The sequence below is a fragment of the Phasianus colchicus genome, chromosome 6, assembly GCF_987193195.1.
Source record: "Phasianus colchicus chromosome 6, bPhaCol1.hap1.1, whole genome shotgun sequence".
Lineage (NCBI taxonomy): Eukaryota > Metazoa > Chordata > Aves > Galliformes > Phasianidae > Phasianus > Phasianus colchicus.
Window position 1 is genome coordinate 30,186,946 of NC_143441.1, and position 23,104 is coordinate 30,210,049.

The 23,104-nt window shown below is 37.8% G+C and overlaps 1 long non-coding RNA gene across 1 annotated transcript; it reads right to left on the minus strand.

Annotated features, from left to right (window-relative positions):
- Positions 1-8,126: 8,126 nt before the first annotated feature.
- On the minus strand, positions 8,127-14,216 carry LOC116243187 (uncharacterized). The gene is made up of 3 exons (XR_004169904.2): positions 14,129-14,216; positions 9,882-9,933; positions 8,127-8,435 (listed from the first exon to the last, which is right to left on the minus strand). It is a non-coding gene; the product is annotated as an uncharacterized LOC116243187 (long non-coding RNA).
- Positions 14,217-23,104: the final 8,888 nt, after the last annotated feature.

Sequence of the window (23,104 nt, forward strand, 5' to 3'; positions counted from 1 at the left end):
TAAATAGAACCCATAAAGGGGGAGTGTAGATAGAACACTAAGTACACATGAATCATTGGGAAATATATTTTTGGAATGCAGTGTGAGAGCAATGGCTGGGAAACTTCACAGCAGTAACTGGAAAAAAAGGTCAGGTTCAAGATGGGATGTCTTGAAAATGAGTACAGGAACCCTTTATATGTTATCATAAATTGCAAGTGTCTATGAGGCTGCAAGTAGAGATTGCCCTCTTTCCTATGAGGATAGGCAAAGCAAGTAGCCTCCCACTGAGAAGCAAGTTCTTGGCCAGGTTGTATCAACCTGTGTGAGATCTAGCTAACTTTCCTCCTGAGTCCATTAGTAAGTGAATACTGAACTACTGTTGAGCTTTGAAAGAGATGTAAATCCTAAGAAATGTAAGGTTATTTCTCATTATTCAGTCTCCTTTCACCCGAAGTGCTAATTCCATGCCAAATTTTGAGTCACTCTGTTCATTTCATTTCTATAGGGAAAAGCTCTGCCCTGTTTATTCCGCCCAACTTCTTTATTCTAGACTGAAATGAACTAAACCTACATCTTCCAGCAGATGTAAAATCTATGGAAGACTGATTGCAAAGCTACTGAAAATGCTACAGCTTTGCCCCAGAAGTGGTTGCCAGCTGTTCCACTGCAACATGGGAATACAAAGCTCTATCAGATGAATTTGCAAGACCTTAGATTTTTCTAAAATCAGTTATTTGATATGAAGAGAAAAATACTGTAAATAATTAAGAAATGTATCCATTACAAGCATATTACATATCTGAAAAAGGCTTATATTTTTCTTATGCATCTCCCCATTGCATTATCACTCCAAGATTTGGATGCTCTTAGTGCACTTGTCTTTATAAAACATATCAAGCATATAAAACCATAATTACTTAACAGGAGAATGCAACCTTCTGCATCGTGTGTCTGTTTAAGTATCTCTCTGGATCTACAGAATTCATCCAGTTTCATTAATTTACACAAAATCTCATTTAAACATCTTACAAATTACACACTTGTTCTTTTGGTCCAACAAAAGAACTTTTTTTTCATAATTTTTTTCAGCAATGAGTGAGGTTCAATTTTGACAGCTTGTTGTGTTTGTACATTCATTTTTTTTTCCAGTGAGACCCGACAAATTTATTTTACTGGAAAAGTAAAAATAAATCGTGATAATATTATTCCAACTACTTTGTAAAAAGAAAATAGTCTGGTAGGAAGATGCCAGAACTGCCGTGAGTATTAACAGGGAGAAGTCATGACCTTCAGATGGTAGATATAGAGGCTTCACAGTATTCTTCCAAATAAAAGTGTTGGAAGTTGAATGGAAAAATGTGCAGTGCTCGGGTCCTTAATAAAAAATATTTTGACAATCTCTCTAGATTTATTTTCAGTCCATTCCTAAGCAATTGTCATGTCTGCTGTACTGTATCCTGTTAAATGTATATGGAAGACAGTATTGCAAACAGTAGTTTTACATTTGGTGTATCTTGGGTACTAGCTGAGCTTTAGATTAAATGGCTGCAACAGCAATGCTTAAGGGAATGCTGGAGACACAGTGCAGTTTTTATTGAACTGGTGCATCAGGTCCCTTTCCTCAGGATACCTCCATCAGCCAGGTGCATCTCAGTAGGCAGACAATAAGAGCCTGAGGTATTAATTAGTGGGATACAAGTTTTATTTCCTTCAGTCTGATAGATATTGATGAACTCTCCTGGAGGGAGGAACACTCTTCTGAGAACACTTTGACTTCACTGTATAAGGGAGTATGTTCTGAGACACCGCGTTTTGGCCTCCTGCAAGATGGGTGAAATATGCAACTAGAATATATAAGCTGTGGGTCACATTGTGAATTCCAGACTGAGTTAAAAGTTACAGGTAATAGCAGAATAAAATTCCACCAAGGACTATTAAATGCAACGATGTCATCTGTAGTTTAGAGCTGGTGGATGTTAGGAGTCTATCTCAGTGAAGTATCACAGCATGGCTGCTCTGTTTCCACTGTCTTTCCCAGACATCAAACATGCTCAGGATCCAAGTCTTTATTTCTTACACCTGTTTTTTTTTCCCACACTGAAATACTGCTAAAGAATTAATGTTACAAGAGTAAGCTTTAAAGTCATTATCAATTAACTTATTTTCATTATGATTTTTATTAAGAATTAAACTTGCAGTGTGCTCTTCAAATAAGCTCTTCAGTTACCTTCTCTTTCTTTATTGAATTTTTACAAGACACTTGTGAAATAATGCAACTCTGAGTGGAAAAAAATGTCAATTATCTCAAAGGCAATGTTTGTTCTTCTTTTAGCAAAATGTTATTTTTCAAAGATCTATAAAATGGTAACATGATGTTCAATGAAGTATCAACATCATTAACTCCAAATGAAAATTCTTATAATCCCTATAATAAAGAATGTGTTTATTATAATTGTACACCTATCTCTATTAATAGTGATACCTTGGCTTAGTTGAAGGATGTAGTAATAAATAAAGCACCTTTTTTTTCCTGTAATTCCTCTCATCAATTACTTGCAGTATGAAATCATTATTTGGACTCTTATTCACAGTTTAAAACCAGGTCCCAGAAGTCAGAAACTAGCCTCTTTTTTTTTCACTGAACCACTGTACACAATAAAAAGGTCAAAACCCATCCTTTTGACTGAATGATTCAGGATTGCAAATGTTATAATCAATTGCTACCTTTGGTTTAAGACAAAGAGTAAAGGCCTCTTTTAACATCTTGAGGCAACAGACTGAATTACTGTTCTTCTGGAGGGTGAGAATTTTATTCCGAAATTATGCAAATATACTAATTTGGATGGAACCATACAATTATTCACCTTTAGCAGAATCTTAGTTTGTAATCATGTCCACTAATGGCTGAAATTTCTTGCTCAGAAAGCACCATCTAAAAGAACTAAAACTTTCACAAAAAGCTCTGAATTCTCCAAAAACAACTAAATTTCAGTCTTTCTGTCTTAAATAATGTATTTGTGGTGTTGAGTTTTTCTGATCATCATCTTAGACTTTATACAGAAATCTTGTTATTAATGAAGTAAAAAGTGCAATCTACTGTTCATTAATAATATTTCCTTAAATACTATTCCTATAGCTCTGCAATAAGGTATGGTATCTTGTTTGCTATATTTAAATCTCTCTTCAGATGTTACGCATTTCTATAGATCGTCTCATTACTTAGGGGAAAAAAAAAAAGCATTCTGGGGATCAACAACTTTTGGATTGTTTGTTCCTTTCCGTCACTCAAAAACCTCTGTCTGAGGTCTGCCACAATTTCCAATTGCATCTGTGCCTGTTGGTAGATATCACTTCACTGTAGAAATCACTACTGTCAGACCCCAGGCAAAGAAAATCTTTCTCACAACTGCTGCATCCAGTCTTCAGTTTTGGTCTCATTTCCTGTTGATTCGGGTACTGTCTGATTCTCTTTGCTCTGCTGTTTTCAGTCCTTTGCCTCTACTGTCAAAAGGTGAAATTTTTCTCCTTACCTGGATATTTGATCTGTCTGTCTCTGGCATGTTTGGGTGGAGAATTATGCATTATCTACTCACCGAGTCCTTTCTGAATGTTTTTTTCCTTCCTTAAATATAATAGATTAAATCTGATGGCTTTCCTGCAATGACTGCCAGCAAATGTTTGATCTATAGTTGACATTATGCATAGAATGAGCATTTCATTTGCATTAAGCAGAGCAGACAGTGACATTCTTTTCCCCTTAGCTGTGCTAAAACAGAAATGAAAATAGAATCCTTATATCTCTATCAAGGCATAACTGTGAAAAGACAAAATGTAGACATTAATGATACTATTATGCAGAACAGAAATGTAAAAACTATAATAGCAAATTTTCAACATTGAAGCCTACCTTCTGAAAGAAATGTTTCTATTGCTGGTTAAGCAAAGCTGCATCTTTGAATCTTACAGTCATCTTTAAAAATATTCTTCCTGTTATTTTCCCAGTATGAAAAGCTAATGAAGAAGAGGTTAGCCTTTTAGCCTTTACTGTTTACCTTTACCATGAACTCTTTTTGTCATTCCATAATGCATGAATTTTATGGCTGCAGTGCCAACTGGCAGAGAAATTTCAGAAGTGTCATTGCTGGTTCCGTATTGAGGCATTGTAGATCTGGGGATCTTATTAATGTTTATAAATATTTTAAGTGTGGGAGTCAAAGGGATGTGGCTAACATCTTTTCAGTGGTTTGTGGGGACAGGAGAAGGGGAAATGGCCATAAACTGGAGCATAGGAAGTTCTGCATCAACATGCAAAAGAACTTCTTCACAAAGGGGTGACAGAGCACTGGAAAGGCTGCTCAGAGAGGTGGTGGAGTCTCCTTCGCTGGAGATATTCAAGACCATCTGTGCAATCTGCTGTAGGGAGCTCATCTTCGTGGGGGGGGGAGGGAGGGGGATGGGTTAGACTTGATGGTCTCTAGAGGTCCCTTCCAACCTCTACGATTCTGTGATTGTTTTTTTTTTTGCAAAAAGCTGATCATATTTGAAGAGATGATTAATGGTGATCAATATACCCTATAGAGTACATCACACCAACACAGCTCAGCCATCAAAACGCTCCCCTGAATACAGTGATGAGCTAGCACTTGGTTTCTCAGTGATACATGCTGGTTTGTTTAGAAATAGGCAGTAGTACATTAGTTTAAGAACCAATGCATTAGTTCAGCAGAAAGAATTCATATGTGATAGTTCTAAAACTTTCCATTTCAACTTTAGTGGGTGAGTAGTCAAGTTTTCCTCATTAATTTTGCAGTGGTGACATAATAGAATACTTTTATCTTTTTGCCTGAGTGATTTAGCCTCACAAGAAGCACAGGGGTCATAACAGAACACTTTCATTCTTTGCCTCAGCAGGTGCAAGGACATCTTCCTCAGATTTGACATACATTGTTCTAATATTTGCTCATTATGGCCTGATAAGCAATGGAAATTTTCCAAATTGAAGAAAAGCAAGTGAAAGCTAGTCAGTGATTAAGCTCATGGTGGAAAAGGGGGGAGAAACAGGTGGGCACTTGACCACCTTAGATACTAGTGAGCATGCCCAGAATGAGTATGTATGCAAAAGTACTGCATATATATGTCTTAACTGTTCAAATGTAGAACCTGAACTCTGAGAGGGTACACTTTTTTGTTTGTCTCACTGGGTGCTGTTGTGAGGAAAAAAGGCACGCCAATTTCTAACACCACACTGGAGTTAGAGAGTTGTCTTCATAGATTTTGGAGGTTGTCAGAGACACAGGAAAAATCATCAGATCCCCGTGTGCTTGATGAGCTCACCATAAGCACTGTGCTGTGGCTCACTGCTTGCAAACTGGCCAGTGAATAAAGGTCTGTCTTTTTCTGGAAAAATACTGTTGTTGTAGGTGCTGGTCATATTCCCAATGCTCTCTGCAGGAAAGTTTGCATGACAAAGGCTGCAATACATGTTTACACCTTCTGTGACTGATGGATACTGATGGCACTTTGATCTCTGGGATAATGTAGAGCACTTTGAAAAAAGAGATTCCAAAAGATAAAGTCATTGACTACAAAACCTTTCCTGTTTCGTTCAGCTGTTTCTTTCAGTTATATAATATATGGAGCTTGACTGATTCTTCTATACTTCAAGTGAAATGGTGCACCATGTCAGGGGGAAATTCTTTACAGAGAAAGTAGTGAGGTACTGGAACAGGCTGCCCAGAGAGGTTGTGGATGCCCCATCCCTGGAGGTGTTCAAGGCCAGATTAGATGGGGCCCTGGACAGCCTGGTCTAGCATTAAATGAGGAGGTTGGGGGCCCTGCATGTGGCGGGGGGGTTGGAGATTCATGATCCTTGAGGTCCCTTCCAACCCTGGACATTCTGTGAGAGACTTATCTAAACTTCTGTGAGAGACTAAAGCTCAAGTAAATTAAATTCAGATTTAAAGGACTGGCTTCTGCTCTCACGTCTATGTTAAGCAGGTAATTCTGACAATCAGAGGAGTAACCATAGAATGGAAAAAAAAAAAAAAAAAAAAAAAACATGCTGAAGAAGAAAAGAATCAGCCAAAATACTGCTGGATGTGTTGATACAGCTGCCAGAAGGCAGTTATATTATTGATTTAAAGGACAGAGTAACAATACTTCTGAATTCATTACCTAATTTGACATTTCTGTTATTTATCTTTGTGTGACCTAGGCGTAACTTTCCCCTAATGGCCATTAAAACTGATGTCATGCATGATGAGTAAGAGACAATCTAACAGAAGATATGCTTCCCACGGTTTATCCTCATCCAATACACGCACACGAAGAACCTTCTTAATTTTTGCTGCTTCCAGAGCAAGCGAGTCTTCTATTAATAAGGCATCATGTAAGTGTGGGACATTTAGCAGCTCTATAGCTTACAAAGATGACTTCCTTTGCTTAGTACAAGTTAAGAAACAGCAGTGTTGCTCCTAATATATATGCAGTTACAAGCAGTGCGTATTTTTAAGAGATTTACCCATCCATTCATCTGTTGAGCCTTTATATCCTATGCATCCCAGCTAATTCTAAAATGTTGCTGGATGGTTTTACAAACTCCTGCAATAGGGACATTTGGAGTAATGGTTACCTAGAGACACATAAGGAATTTCAGCATTAACAGGTGTCTGGGCAACTTCTTCCTGTGATGTAAGAAAAATGCATCCCACACATAGTGGTACCAGTATGTAGGAGCATCATGTGCTGTGGCTTTCTTTCCCAGCATGAGTTTCTCTCTGACATTTTTCCAAGGACCATGTCACCAGACTGTGCCAAGCTTCTGGTCCCATTGCATCAGCTGTGGGAACATTACATACTCCTGCAGAGAGAGTTCCCCAGCTCTGCAGAGGGCACAGCACTGTTTCCTAGCCTCTCAACATCAACACCAAACAGATTATTATTGTATTATAAAATTTGCATGTTCATTTCTCTAACAGATTAGAGAAAAGAAAGACACAAAAAACCCCATGTGTTTTCTTTAGGGTTATGACAATATTATAATCATGGGTTTGCACATTGAAATTGCTTTCCAAAGCATGGCGTATAAACTGGTTTTGGTGCCTAGGAGGCATTTTTGCAGACATTTTTGTACACAAAGAAGTCCTAGTGAATAACAATGATAGGACTTCTGTCAATACAGAAAACAAATCATGTGCCACCATTCTTTTTTAATGCTATGAAAAAGCAGAATAAAGCAAATTGATATTATTTTTTAGACTTAAAATCAAACATCTCTTTTCAAGTAACTTTCTTAACAATCTAGGAGAGACTGGACATACAGTGGCATACTGAGCAGTGTTCAGTATTTCAGAGCCTATACCTTGTAACACACGTAGAAAAAATATACTGAGACTGCACTTTGCAGTTTGTGTAAGGGAGTAAAATGCAATGTCTTCAAAGTAAATTGTGGATGTGTTAATCATCTTCTTTCCCTGGGCATGAGAGAGCAACAGAAGGTTGGTATAGCTGTTAGTTCTCTTAGTTCTGACCTTTCTTTGGTAAACACACATCATATTGGATTTATAAGCACAAATGGCTTTAGGTCCTCTAGTGCACAAAGGTGTGCTGTGCAGCTCTGGCTTTTTGAATTCACTTGTTATTTATATCATTAAAATCCAATAGGCTAATTCTTGTTACTAACACATTTTATGCCCAGTACAAATAAATATTGCATATAGGCACCATTTTGCAAAGGAAAGTGTAAACATTAAATGCTCAATGTATCAAATTATCATTATAATGATTTAACTTGTTGCTTACTCTCCCTCCATTCCTTGATGTAGCTAATCAGAACTTTCTTTAGGATGGATTTGAGGCACTGTTTTTCATGATAAGATGACATTAATTTGAATATCTTCTAGGGATTAGTGAAGGTTATCTCAGTATTATGAGGAGGCAAGGATACAAATTAAATTACAAGCAGTTCTATTAGTACACAAAATATTCTTTGACACCAAAGTCTATATAGAAGCCAGTAGAAAAGGTGACAGCCAATAGTTAACTGCTGACTAACAACTGTAATGTCTATAGATTTTCTGAAGGAAATCACTTCTAACAAAAGTGCACTAAGATGCAATTTGTTATATATATATATTTTATTCTGGAATCATTGTGCATTAACAGCTGCAAGCATCCATCACTCTGTCATTCAGAATTTGATAGTAAGAGTACAGTTATCTGTTGATTCAATTCAATAAAACTCTATTGATCTAATTCAGATGTCTTGGGAGTTCTATGCTTTAGAGATGTAAGGAAATATTAGCTAATTTGATCCTTAATAGAATACTTGCTGCATTTCTCCATAGTGTAACCATTTCATTACTTCCATTAGAAAAATGAAAAGTGATGATAATGAGAAGGGCTACTCAGTTATAATGATGAAGTGTAACAGCCTTTCATCTTCTGTCATTCTCCTGCAATAGAGGAGAAGAATGGCGGTTTAGCATGCAATAAAACAGCAGGATTTCACCTGTGAACTCAAGGGTATTTCTTACGAAGATCTAGCTTAATCATCATATTCTCTTTATAATACCATGCCATCTTTTTTTAAATCTTTCCACTTCAAATTTTTACCTTAAGCTTACTTTAAAAATGTCAAGAACATATGCAGACTGTAACTACAGTAAATCACTACTGAGGTTCATCATTTTCATGAGATGGTTCTTCACTCATACTCTTCTATCGCAGTGGTGAGGTGTGCTGTGCTAAGTGTGACTCTTCTCTAGGCTCATCTGGAGTGTTAACTGTCATATAGGTTTGCATTATGTTACTGTTGGAGAAAAACTGGGGTATTTTGTTATAAATATTCTGTTGTAAACTTGTTAATGTTTCTTACTATTTGCCTTTTTGTTGTCCCCACTTCACAAATTTCTTCTAGGTATCCTCATTATGAGGTTTTCACTGACATAGTTTTACCTTCTCTGTGCCACATAGGTGCAGTCACATAAATAAGTTTTTCATGAGATCCTAATGTTGTAATAACAATATCCAGTACCTAAATGACTGTTCCAAAGGAAACATGATATCTTGCATTTAGTGCCTTTGGACTTAAACAGTTTGGTGGTAGTATATGTTTTCCAGTAACCATGAGACTTAACATGTGAATAAAAAGGAAGAAAGCATCATGGAGAATAAGCTGTTTTTTAAGGTGTACTTTGGAATGAGGAACTCATTAAAAACTGTAAGAAACAGACAATCTAACAACTTTTCCAGTTGTGTTGCCAAGGTCATTATGTGTGGCAGGTTTCTGACTATAGGCTGGACTCTGCATGCTGTTTTATCTATTTTTTTTTTTGTTAAAATTACTTTTTTTTTTTTTCCCCCCTGCTTGTCTGCTACATCTTTATGTAGAAAGGCCCACCAGGATGCATTAATAAAACGCTCAGTGATTTAGAAAGGGTACTGTGGTTCTTGCATCTTCTGAAATTCATATATGCTTCGCAATTTGTCTGCATAACTTATATGCCAAAGGAAAGTAATCATAAATCACTTGGATAAATGAAGTAAAGATCTGCTCTATAAAGCAATGATTAATAAAAGTCTTCGCTGGACAGAAGAGGATGAGAAATTAATGAGCTCAGAATCACTGAGTTACTCCATCATTTTCTTATTAACAGTCAGAACTGGAAGATTTGAATTTCTATTGGCTAGGTTTCATCCTTCCTTCCCCTTTCCCCTGTTTTTCACTGTTTCAAGAGTCTCACTCTCTAAGGTTGAGTTCTTCAACACTTTGTCTAATAAATGCTACAAATATTTTGAAACATTTTAAACTATTATATAAGAAAGTGAGAATGAGCTTATCTGAAAAAGGGGGAAATAAGTCATTCAGTTTTAACAGGATTTTACAGTAACATACTCACTTGATCTTTCCTTTGTGCTTTGTATATATCCTTCCTGTTTATATTCAGTGCACTGTAAAATGTAAAAATTACAAAAAGCAAAAAATCATAAGTTACACTGACAGTGTTCACACCAAACATTGTTGTCAAGAGTCTAAATAAGTCTTTGATCATTTCAGATGATTCAGTTAGAATTCCATATTGGAAAGGTATTTCAGTAATAACTTCAGAAGAAGGATTTCTTTTTTTCTTTGTGCAAATGCATGGAACATTTTTTCAGATCTGAACTGGAAATTTTATATCAGATTACTTTGATGCTTCTCAGAGTATTCCTGATTACTGAAGTAATTACTAGTACTAAAACAGGTGGTGGTTTGAATACTGATAGTAAACTTCAACCCTCAAGAAAGAAAATTAGAAATGTTTTTATTTCACATCAGAAGAAATGCATGAGAATAGTCTCTGAAGAAATCTATAAAGTTAATTAAATACCAACAAAGTGAAAGGAAGCAAAATAAATGGTGATTACAAAATTGTTTTTGATCTCACTGACATTTATCCTACCCACTAACAGCTCTACTGCTCTTGACAGCAGTTTGTCTGCCCCTTGATTCTCATTTCAAGGACAAGTGTTGTCAGTGGGGAATGATATTGTGCAGCTCTGTGATACCAAAGTGCAGGGCCGTCCCACGGGAACATCCAGCCATTTCAGGCTTTTAGTGGCCTATGACGACTGCACAGGAAGATCAACCCTGTTTTGGTTAGAGAGCCCCATTCACCACTTATCAGAAAAATGCACACAGATACTCTACATCTACAGTGAAAACTTTTGAGGCAGAAAGCAATTAAATATGAATAAACTGTGATATTTGATAGCAGATAAGAAAACTTCTCTAACTCTCAATTTTTCATTCTACTCTTTTTTTTTTTTTTAAATAGAAACAGCTTACTAAAGAGTTGTCCAAAGAAGGGCAGTGGAGCACACCTCTTAGGGAAGCAGCTGAGGGAATGGGGATTTTTCCATCTGGAGAAGAGGAGGCTCAGGGGAGCCCTTATTTCTCTCTACTGAAACTTCAAAAAAAGTTATGGCCAGGTGGGTATCAGCTTCTTCTCCTTGATAATGTTGATAGAAAGAGAGGAAGTGGCCTCAAGGTGAAGCACTGGTACAGGCTACTCAGTGAGATGGTGGAGTCACTGTCCCTGGAGTTGTTAAGAAACTTGTGGATGCAGCACTGGAGGACATGGGTTAGAAAGCAAGGTGGGGGTGTTTTGATGACTGTAGTAGATGATAGTGCTCTTTTCCAACTCTGATCAATAAAAGCATAGACTTGGCCAGTGGCAACCACCATGTACTGTCTTTCAGCAACAGGGAAACCATACATTGTTACATATTCAATAGAATAGAATTGGAAATCCCCAATTTTATGTTTCCTACTCTGTTCTATTCATTCCTATTCTATTTTCCTAATGTTTTTCCCTGGAGGATCATACTATCATAAGAAGTAAAGAAGTACTGTAGGAATCGGTGACAGAATTGAGTGTACCCTCAGCAAGTTTGCTGATGACACCAAGCTGAGTGGCGTGGTCGACATGGTAGAAGGAAGGGATGCCATTCAGAGGGACCTCGAGAGGCTAGAAAGGTGGGCCCGGGTGAACCTGATGAGGTTCAACACAGCAAAGTGCAGAGCTTTGCACTTGGGCCGGAGGAATCCCAGGTATCCATACAGACTGGAAGGAGCGGTCCTTGAGAGCAGCCCTGTGGAGAAGGACCTGGGGGTCTTGATAGATGAAAAACTTAATATGAGCCAGCAGTGTGTCCTTGTAGCTCAGAAGTCAAATGGTATCCTGGGCTCCATCAAAAGAGGGGAGGTCAGCAGGGACAGGGAGGTGATTGTTTTCCTCTACTCTGCTCTTTGGGGCCCCACCTGGAGTACTGCATCCAAGTGTGGAGCCCCCAGTACAAAAAAGACAGGGAACTGGAACTGTTGGAGAGGGTCCAGAGGAGGGCCACGAAGATGATCAGGGGACTGGAGCACCTCCTCTCTGAATACAGGAGGAGGGAGCTGGGCTTGTTCAGCCTGGAGAAAAGAAGGCTGCGGGGTGACCTCATTGCAGCATTTCAATACATGAAGGGAAGGGAATCAACTCTTTGAAAGGGTAGATAACTGCAGGACTAGGGGAAATGGTTTTAAGTTAAGGGAGGGAATATTTAGGTTGGATGTCAGGGGGAAATTTGTTACAGAGAGAGTGGTGAGGTGCTGGAACAGGCTGCCCAGAGAGGTTGTGGATGCCCCATCCCTGGAGGTGTTCAAGGCCAGATTAGATGGGGCACTGGACAGCCTGGTCTAGCATTAAATGGGGAAGTTGGTGGACCTGCATGTGGCAGGGGGGTTGGAGATTCATGATCCTTGAGGTCCCTTCCAACCCTGGTCATTCTGTGATTCTGTGATCTTAAAGAGATTTTGTGCCTGAAACATCAGATTGGTTCTATGGAGACAGTTTTGTTGGAGTCCTAAGATCCCTTAGGACAGCCTTGTATTGAACTTAAGGACAATTATTAGAAAATGAAACGTGCTTCCTTTTCTAAAATATAGAGATGTGTTTCATATACTGTGAGGAATTGATTCAAAATGCATATGCCTCCAGAAAAAGCAGCAATTTTTCAAGCCACTAACAAATTACTTCATACAGAATGGTTACTATTTTCAAGGACTTGTTCTTTTCCTCCCAGAACAGAGACCAGACAACCATATCACTGAGATGAGTCAGATGGTTTCTGCCTGATTAGTGATTATATCTCCATGGCAAAATACCAGTAGAGAAATACATAAGGTTTTCTTCAAGTAAATGCTGACTAATACCAATAAAAGATTTGCCAAATGACGTAGCATGGGTTTTGGCTACACAAAGACATTTTTGCATACAATCTGACCAAAAGCTCACTCTGATCAGGGAACTTGTACCTGGTTTTTATTTTCAGCTGTACAGGAACATTTAGAAACTTTTTTTTTTTTATTTAATCACAATAAACTAAAGGACTTTAGTTAAGCATTTCATCCATCACTAAGCAAAAGCAGTCTATAAACTTATTGCTCCCTTTAAACACTGTATTCAGTATCTATGAAGTTCTGTAAGAAATTTAACACTTATAACAAGATGCTTTGAAAGTAATCAGTATCATTTACGAGGCCAAAACTCCAGGAAAAGAGCACTTTTCAATTCATTTTAATCTCTGGTATCCTTTTCAATTTTATGTCATTAATTTAGTCTGGAAGTGGTGAACAAGGATACTTCAACTGCCTCTCAAAGTCAGCCATGGCCAAACTATCTCTCTGCTCAAACTATCAAAAAGTCAGGTAGCAATAAAATCCTGTTTTAGAAGTGAAATAAAACCAGAAACTCATTATGCGGATGGTTGTTACCTTCTAACTGTGATAGCCTTGACCTCCATTTTAACCTGCAACCCAAGGGATTGTCTCTTCAGCATCATGCATTTTCCTGAAACATTGCTGAGTTGTGCCTTACAGAGGCTGAACATTTTTGTCAATACTACTCCATAGTGACCTTTACTCTTCTGCAGAGAAAATTGCAAACTTCTCTGCACATTTCCAGCAGTTAGCAGGCAGGTGCGTGCACCAAACTTTTTTGGTGGCTGCTGATTAGAACACTTCCAGACATGACATATTTTGGACAGCACTTTGCAGACTTTGTCAGCAGCACCAGTTAGATTTCAGCTGTTCGTGCATCCTGGTGACTCAACTTTCTTAGCCACAGTATTGAACCAATTGCTTACACCAAACGTGTTTGCACACTTTTCACAGCCACTATGCATAATTACAGCAGCATGACTTCAGCTATAATAAATGCACCTGACAGTGGCCCATTGACCAAATGATTCAGTGTTATTTACCATTCTATCCACCCACATTATCAAGTTTCCTTCCAGCAACAATGCCGTAGCGTCTTTCTGGTCATGGAGAAAGTCTGATTAGTGTTTGGCCAGCAGCAAGATCACAGTGACATCTTTATAGCAGTAACTGGTAATAAGTTTGCCTGCAGGCAGAAAAGCATTGGTGCAGATAGGAAAAGAGAACGGAAAACAAAGGAACTCCCTAAAGCATACTTAATGAGACCAGTAAAAAAAAAACAGTGTCTGAAGAAACAAGCCTTCATGGCCCATACCCAATCACACATAACAGTGTTAAATGAAGACTAGCGTGACTAACATTACACAACTGCAGAACACAGCGATAACCACTGACACTCACCTTCACCAAAGCTCCCTCAGCAGCCCTTCACAATCTGCCAGAGCATTTCCTGTGTCTTTCTTAGCATAACGATCACCAGTGTTAACCTGAAAACACAAAGTGAAAGGCAAACCAATTAGCAGCATTCCCTTACTCCTACAGGCTATTTGCTCCCTGGGGGTGTGGTTACTTAATGAGGTGACTGTCCTCATAACCAGTTGCTGTAGTTGATGCCTTCGGAAGAAGTGTTTGCATTCTTTGATTAAATGAAGCAGATCCTGTGAAAACACAAGGATCTCCTAAGATGATCTCTTCGTAGTGGCGGTTTGGCAGCATACAGAAGCATGACTGTGTTATTTTGATTATTTCAGAACTCAGCTCAGATGTTTCTGCTTTGTTTTTTTTTTTTTTCCAGAAAAGATAACTTTTGAGAAAGTTTTACTGCATAGATATAATTACAGTATGCTGCCTGAGCTTAGCACACGAAGACATGCTTCTGCCATCATCCACACAAATATTTCTTAATTAAAATAGTCTCTATTTTCCTCTTCAGCTCTTGTCTTTGGGCCAGTTTATTCATCATCCACCATGGAAATAACATACTTGAAAGAAAAGTGACACCTTCACAAGAGGTACTGGCATTTCAATTTCTTTTCTCACAATATGTGATAAATGTGCAACAACAAAAGATGCACAATACAAAAACGCAAGAATTTTCAGTGAGTAATTACATAGTGAAGTTTTCCTTGAAAAGCAGGATGTTTGAATTCAAGAACTGCTACCATACTATTTGAGACATTTTATTCATTTATAACAAGATCTAGCCAGTAACTGCTTTTTCAGCTCACAACTTCTGAAAAGAAAATAATTTTGGTTTAGCTTAATCCAAGTTTGAATATTTTGTTTTCTCAACAAATTAAAATTTGCCAAGAACAGTCTCTGTGTGAAATGAATCTGTTCTTCCCATTAAAAAAAAATAATTTGAAGGACAGAAAAGGAACGTGACTGGATGTGAAGTCTAGGCTCACCAAACCTGAATACAAGAATTAGTAGATGTATAATCAATAAGCATACAGAGAAGATAAACTGGAAAGATTATCACATTAGAGAAGGATAATCAGAAATGAATGGAAAGCTTACCTACATCCTGGGCTTACAGAAAAAGACTCCAAGAGGAACAATCTCCAGAAAGAGACCCTTTCTCAGGGGCAGTCAGCCCTTAAATGGGGTCTTGGAGAGCTGCAGCCAGTCTCCACCCCTTCCAGTCACACACTGAATTGCCTTCACCTGTTCTCCCATGGCTGATCAGTCCTTGCCTCAGGTGATCAATCAGTGGTTCAGGTTGTGATTCAATAGTTCCCATACACTAGGATGCAGTTTTTAACAGCTGGTTCATCTTTATCCTACTTGGAGACTGCTTTGTCTTAGGTTGTTTGCATTCCTGTGTGTTCACATCTTGTATATATTTCACGTGTATTTGAGCCAAATATCCTATAGATAAAATTAAAGCCAGAATGTTCAAGTAGGTTCTCGTAGTCTTTTGCAAAATTAATACATCCTCCAACTGCAAGAGCTTGGCTTTCCATTTATGATATCTATGGGAAGAAATCATATTGCTCTGTCATTTTAGTTGATCTTTATTAAGAGAGAGAGAAACTGGATTCGGCATCTCTGACTCAGTCTTTCAAAGCCGAAGCCTTTTAGAGCTGAACCTACTGAGAAAAAAATAAAATAAAAAAGGAATAAGAATGATATCCATAGCAACTGAAGAGGGAAATATCTGATAACTCTTTTTCTGTAAGAATATGATACTTTTGAAATGTACAAAGCAATAGGAAAGATGAGTAGGATCTAAAAAAGATCAGTCTTCCATCAAAGGAATTTATTCACAACAAAAGAGAAGGCAGATACTCAGTAATCGATACAGTTGGGTTTTTTTTCTGCAATGCTGAGATACTGATATGCCAGGAAATTGTTATCAAACTGCAATTATTTCCACATTAAAACTCCTTTATGATCCTTGTCCTTCAGTTAAATTATAAGAGCATGTAGGTTCTTGACAGCGTATGCTCCTGCACTTGCAGAACATTTGCAGAATGCTGTCAACAACTGAAGGAAAAGCATATACTTTGCAGCTTTCTGATCAAATGCATAAAAGAAATTTCTCTCTAAGTCATAAAGTTGCTCAGAGTTTCTGAAGTGATGATCCAAACCCCCCTGTACCCTACAGAGTGTTGAGCAGAGGTATGTAGAGCTTCCCTCTTTCTTTCCCTGTACTCTTCCCCTGGAGCGAAATCCATATGGTGAGAAGTGATTCTTGATGTTCTGCTCAGGCCATGGTCAGGATAACTGGGGGCCATAACTGATATCTGCACCAGGGAGTGAGTCCACACACTGCTGTATGACTGTAGAAACACGTTCTAGAAATGTTAGACAGTTAGCAAACAAGTCCTTTGTTCTCTATCTAATTTAGACACTTCTCGACTTCCTGGCTAAGGAGAACGCGTTCCTATCCAACAAGGCGGTTCCTATCCTAAATTGCCTGTAATTTGGACAAAAGGCTAGAGATTGATGGTACGAACTAATAGATTAGAGCAGAAGTCAAGCAAGAAGAAAAGTTCAGTTCCTGTCTTCATGGAGCCACTATAAGATTAGAAGCAGCAACAGAAAAAAAAAAAGGAAAAAAAAAAAAAAAAGAAAGAAAGAAAAAAAAAAAAAAAGGAAGGAAGAAAAAAAAAAGAACAGGGAGCAACAAATCTGTTGCTTAATATATTACATTATCTTCCAGGAGGGTACTTCAATGACCAACTCTGCTAAGGATTTATTTATTTAGTTAGTTTTTTAAACTGATTTGTTCAGACTCAAAGGTAGAGAGAGAGAAGGGAGGCAGGTTCTGCCCGTGCAAAGGAATAACTGGTACTGAACGGGCTGCTCTCTACCAAGATAGAATGCAGGCAATAAAGGGAAGATTTTGCCCTTTGCTTTCTGGTAGCTAGTTTGTGCCAGCATTGCAATGTTAGATCAGAATGTGTACTTGTTCTCAAATACATGCTCATGGAAACATGAACATTTACACTTACCCCAGAAGACCAGCCGTCTTTTAGAGCTTCTGTGTCCTTTTGGCAATTATTACTGGCTGTTAATATTGGAAATTAAAATACTAATGTTTAAAATCTCTCTCTTTTTTTTTTTTTTTTTTTTTTACCATCAGTGATGCATTTGCTGAGGAGACATTTTGCAGTGAGTAACTGGAAGTCTTTTAGACTTTGCTTCCTTCCCATAGATGCTCAAAATTGTAGCAAACAAGACAGAGCAAGTTAACTTTATGAGAGCAGCTGAATTTCCACCCCCAGTGGTAGTTCTTAGATTCTGTTATAATCCAATAGATTTTAACATCTCACACATAATTTCTCATTCATAGCTGAATGGAGTTAAAGCCCAAGACAAGTTAGCAATTATCCTTGCCCTCTATCCATCATTTTTATTGAAATTATTTACTCCAAAAATATTTTGTATGCCACAGTTTTCAGTTATGCACTTAATGTCAAATGAATAGAAAATATTTCCAGACCCCAAAAATTTATTCTGAAGGCAACCTGATCACTAACAACTTGTCATTAGTTTACATGCTGTCATCTGCTTTTAATGCAATAAATTTCAGGAGTCACATGTTTATAAGGTTATGGCCAAATAACAGCCTGTGCTGTTCATAGTCACAGATGAGGAGCACATACCCAGAGAATGCTATGCTTCTTAGGGCAAAGCAGTTTCAAAGTCACTTGGCAGAAAGTTGGTTAAGCTGTCCAGAATAAATAAACCACGGGATTAATTTGCTACAGTGTGATGGCTTGGTTGCATTTAAAGATTTCTTCTCATAGATTCTTTCATTAGCCTGAGGAATGAGTATCTGTAGGGATCTAAGTGTAGTCATGAAGTCAAAGCACTCAAAGCCAGACCTGCACTGGAGAAAAGTCAAATCTCTCTTCACAAAAATCTATTTACTTTTGATATGAGAATCTTTTATTTGGAAAAAAAAAAAAAAAGTGAACGAAAAAAAAACTGCCACGACATGACATTTCCTCATCTTTTCTTCTCTTTCCTCCTTTATTTTGTTTCTGATTCAACATTGTTACTTCTGCTGCAGTTTGTGGGCTGGAATGGCAAAAGAAACAAAGAGAGATCAGTTTTCTCTTCCCTTTTTCTCCGGGAACTCAGCAGTAGTTTCAAACGAGGTTCAGTGATTCGGTGACATAAGGACTGCGAATGATCACTGCAGGCTGTCACACTGGTAATATCTTTGTGGTTCCAGACCCTGCTGTGCGGAGATCTGTGTAGACTTTCTGCAGCAGTCCTCGAACACCTGCAAATTTCTCTTTTCAATAGTAATTCCTGCTCTGTAGGATCCATAGTGATGGTAGGATCAGCTTGGCTTGCCCTACAAGTCAAGCAGCCTGTAAAAAGCTTTGAGAGGTCACAGCAAGCCCTAAGGAGATTAATTACGTATCATACCCAATATGTATTTTAAATAAAAACAATAAATTTTGTAATGAGCACAAGGGTCAGATGCTACTTTTAGTATCATTCAATATTTTCACTTTGCTTGTTTGTCATAAAGCTTCTTTCTAACCTGTTGTGATAAGGAAGAAAGTTATTTATGACTGTGACTTTCTGAAGTTGGAAACACTTCAATAGCTCAGAGAAAAAGTCAGAAAAACAGTGGGGGAGATGGGCAAGGGAAGTCTGATAAGAATGAAAGAGGGATGAAAGATCACCGTTCTGAGTAGCTGGAAAATGGAAGTGTTGTCTCTCTAACTGGCATTCACCACATGGAAAACAAAGAATGAACATCCTGTCAGGGACCAACCAGAAAACTCTCAGGTCTGCAATTTGGAAGATAATTAGGTCAGAAGCTTCCATCGATTTCCCACTTATACATCCGAAAAACCTCTGTGCCTAATTGGCTACCAAGAAAGTCAAGCATGCCAAGGACTCTGCAGGAAATGTCTCTAATTAGAGTTTTGAAGAAATGTTAGAGTGGTGCTGGGATGCTTCTTTTCTGCAGCAAGCACATCAGTTCATTAAGATAGCCGTATTTCCTCTGGCAAATACTTCTAAACACTTTTAAAATATCAATCCTAGCAACTTCATAAAATATGTCAGTTGAACTTAAAAGTAAACATCACAGTAACAGGCAAATACTGAATATGAACAACGCATAACAAATACAACGGAAACGATTTGTTTTGAAATAATGATTTTTAATTTTGTTTTTCTGTCCTGGAAATTATTTCTCTCTCTGAGGAGAATAGATGCAGATGTGGATGTAGTGGATGCTACATTGACTCTTAGGTGTTTTGCTGATCTATTTGAGTTTGTTCTCAACTTTTCTGTGCTTAACAAGGCAGGGCTTGCACTGAGTGTTTGCAAAATATCATCCTTAATTGGAATGAAATGTTCAATGACTGAAATCTTCTGTGGAAGGACACGAATCCCCAGAAGTTTAGCCTGACCTATCCTTTGGTGAAGTTTTTTGAAATGGAAGGTGCTTCCTCCTGAGGCTTTCAGGTATTGTTTGGAAGCCATACATAAGTAAAATTACACTTTTAATAAGATCCTTTGCAGAGAGTGTATTCCTATTCCATCTAAACAATTCCACTCAGATCTTCTGTTCCATATCCAAATCCATTATTTGAAGCAATATTTTACCTCCTAGCATTTTTCATGCTGTGAGGGAAGGCATCTTTGTCATCCACAGATCTCTGGTACCAGTAGACAGATCTCTGTGGCCTAAGTTTCCTTCATCCATAGAACAGGTGCTTCCTTCCCAGAGGTGCTCATGAATTAGACTCCCAGCTGGGTTCACAGCTGTACATTTTGGTTATGGCATGTCAGAATAACCCAGGAGTTCCTCCCTGACTCTTAACATGAAAACTTTGAAAGATAAATTCTCTGATATTACTCCAAAGGAGAAAGGTCACAGTACTTGCTTCACTTCCCAGAAGGCTAGATATCTGGAAATGCTGAAAAAGATAATAAATCTAATCTTTACCATTAACAGTGAAAAACACCAAGTGACTGATGTTCTTTTCTCTCTCTCTCTCTCTCTCTCTCTCTCTCTTCCTTCCTTCCTTCCTTCCTTTCTTTCTTTCTTTTTCCTTCCTTCCTTCCTTCCTTCCTTCCTTCCTTCCTTCCTTCCTTCCTTCCTTCCTTCCTTCCTTCCTTCCTTCCTTCCTTCCTTCCTTCCTTCCTTCCTTCCTTCCTTCCTTCCTTCCTTCCTTCCTTCCTTCCTTCCTTCCTTCCTTCCTTCTTTTCTCCCCCAAATAACTACCATGTTCTTATTTTGAGCTTTTCATATCTGGATGTACAGGGTCAGTGTAGGTCTTTCAGACTTCTCAGATTGAATGTATGTAATCTGGAACTGATACAACGCAACCTCTGCAGTATTCAAAACGCACAAACTAATACTTTATTAAGCTTATATATTTGCAAAGCTTATTTTAAAACTTTATTTTTTTATAGGTGGTCAGAGTACTTTAAAATATGTGTTATCTTGTGTTACTTTTAGCCCTGGAAGATATCTTGTTCTGTATTTTATATTGGAATGTTGAGAATCCTTAGCGTTTCTCCTGTATCTTCTGGTTCATAAATGCTGAGAAACAGTTATTTTGAAGATTCCAACTTAGGATGCAGTTGACGTTGATGAAGTTGAAATTTATAATGAAATAGTCGGTGATATTTTTAGAATGTATCAGTTGATTATTCTAATGACTACTTAATGATTCAACTACATTTGATACTTTAATTGCAGAACCAAGACTAATTGGTTAATCTGATGATTTGAAATGGATATTAAATCGGTCCATCTGAAATCTTCAGTAGTTCTTCATAATATTGTTACCTGCATCTGCAGACAATTGCATTAACCTGCTGTTTGTACTGAATGGAGAAGATTTCACCAAACCAGTAGTTCCATGCTAAGCTCTTCTTTTTACTGATTTGCTCTCTGCTCTCCTACAGCCAAGAACTTGAAGCACTATCTCCACAGTTGTACTGTCAGTGTCTTTCTAAATTGCTGTTGAAACAATATTTTTCTTTTTCTTTTTTTTTTTTTTAATTACTGAACAGTATGATCTGTTCAGCTTTCATTCATTATTACAGTGATGTTTATATAAAACATGCTAACATCTTTATTGATTGCATCCATGGATGTCCTTTAAACTGTGAGATCCTTCCTGTATTACTGAAATTTTAAATCATTTCATTTCTGTAGAAAGTTCAGTCTGTTTTCTCTTGATTGCTTTATTATCTTACAATATTTGCTAGCTACCCAGCTATCCCACAACAAACCAGCATAGACTGATTTTTTTTTTTTTTACTGCAGTGATTAAAAGTCACTTTTGATAGAACATAGCATTGTCAAATCATAATGTCTGAATGCAACATAATGACTAAGATATTTCAACTTTTTTTTTCTAAATTATGTTCTTGTGGGGAAAGAAATATTTTACCAATTTAAGATTGGAAAATTGAAGAACAGACTATTCAAAACCATTGTAGCAGATTAAAAATGTTTTCCCTTCATTTTCATATACTCATAAGGCATCACCTGATTATTAATTATGTTTTAAAAATAGTGATTTATATGTAAGTAGACTGCATAAGATAAGAATTATTTAACTGAGCTAAGTCCCAAAATATTTGTGAGAGCAAGGAGTGGCCATGGCAATGAATATACCTAAGAGACTGCTGCCTTTATAATAACCAAATAATTACTGTAATACCCTCTGGGTATTATCAGTAATCTTCCTCTCAGAGGCAAAGAAGCCTTTGCAAACTACCAGTTGTTTAAGCTTATAAAATCACTGATTTCAGCTTCAAAATGTTTGATCAAAATTCAAAACTATTCTGAAAGCAGAGGGAAAAATCTAAGCCTTGTTGTTCATGGCTTTGTGCTCTAACTGGTCCTTACTTTTTTATGGCCTTCAGAACATATTCTTTACCAGCTCTAAAGCAAATTAGTAGTAAAAGGCTCATCTTCATGTTATGTCAAATTGATAGCTGTGGAAGGACATCAGGAATAACATAACTCAAGAAAATTCAAGACGTCACGGAACAAAGAGATGACAACCCCTCAGAACCAGAGAGCTGGTCTTTCTTCTCCATCTTTTTTAGTTTACCAGGAACACAGGATATGGAAAAAGCAGATTGCTGCTTCCTCTCTGTGTAGGTGAGGATAAATTCTGTCCTTTCTAACGTTAACAGCATCAGAAGCTTTCTGGGATCCTGGAAAAGCTTCAGCTTGGAGCTTGTGCAAAGAAGATGAATAATTGCATTCTCACCACATGAGCTTTCTCCCTCCAGGCACTGATGGGCCCTGGCTATTAACCTGTACTGCTGCAGTAACAAGTTCCATTGGATTCTATAGCTTCAGAAGCTGTACCCATGAGTGTGATGCTTTCAAGCTGCTGGAAGTGTAAATGTCAGCCTTCCATCAAGCACAGAAAGCCCCACTTCATTTGGTACAACTGGCTCTGCTCTCCCTAAGGTACAGGAATCAGTAAGACAGGTAATTTGTTTACTTTTTACTGTGTTCAGTGAAAATTCACACAAATCAATGCCATCTTTTGTACTGTCCCCTGTTGCAGGGCTATGATGTATTGCAGATGTTTAACCAACTGTTTCTCATTTTAATCAGCCTTCAGGATTTTACTGTCACTGCACTGAAGTTTGCATCAGGCTGCTATTATAATTTCAGAATGGCCCGGGGCAAGACATCCAAACTTAGAATTTAGCTGCTTCTCTTTGTTTTTAGTGTCATGTTCCAAGCTCTTAATCAAAACCTGGGATCAAAATGCTAGGAGCTAGGAAATTTGTATGCTGTTGCAGGCCTGCTACCTCAGCATTTCAGTTCTGCCTACGACAATAGGATCCTTCTACAGATCTCATTTACGGAGTGCATTAGACTGTGCATAAGCAAACTACTATGTAAGAGTTAGA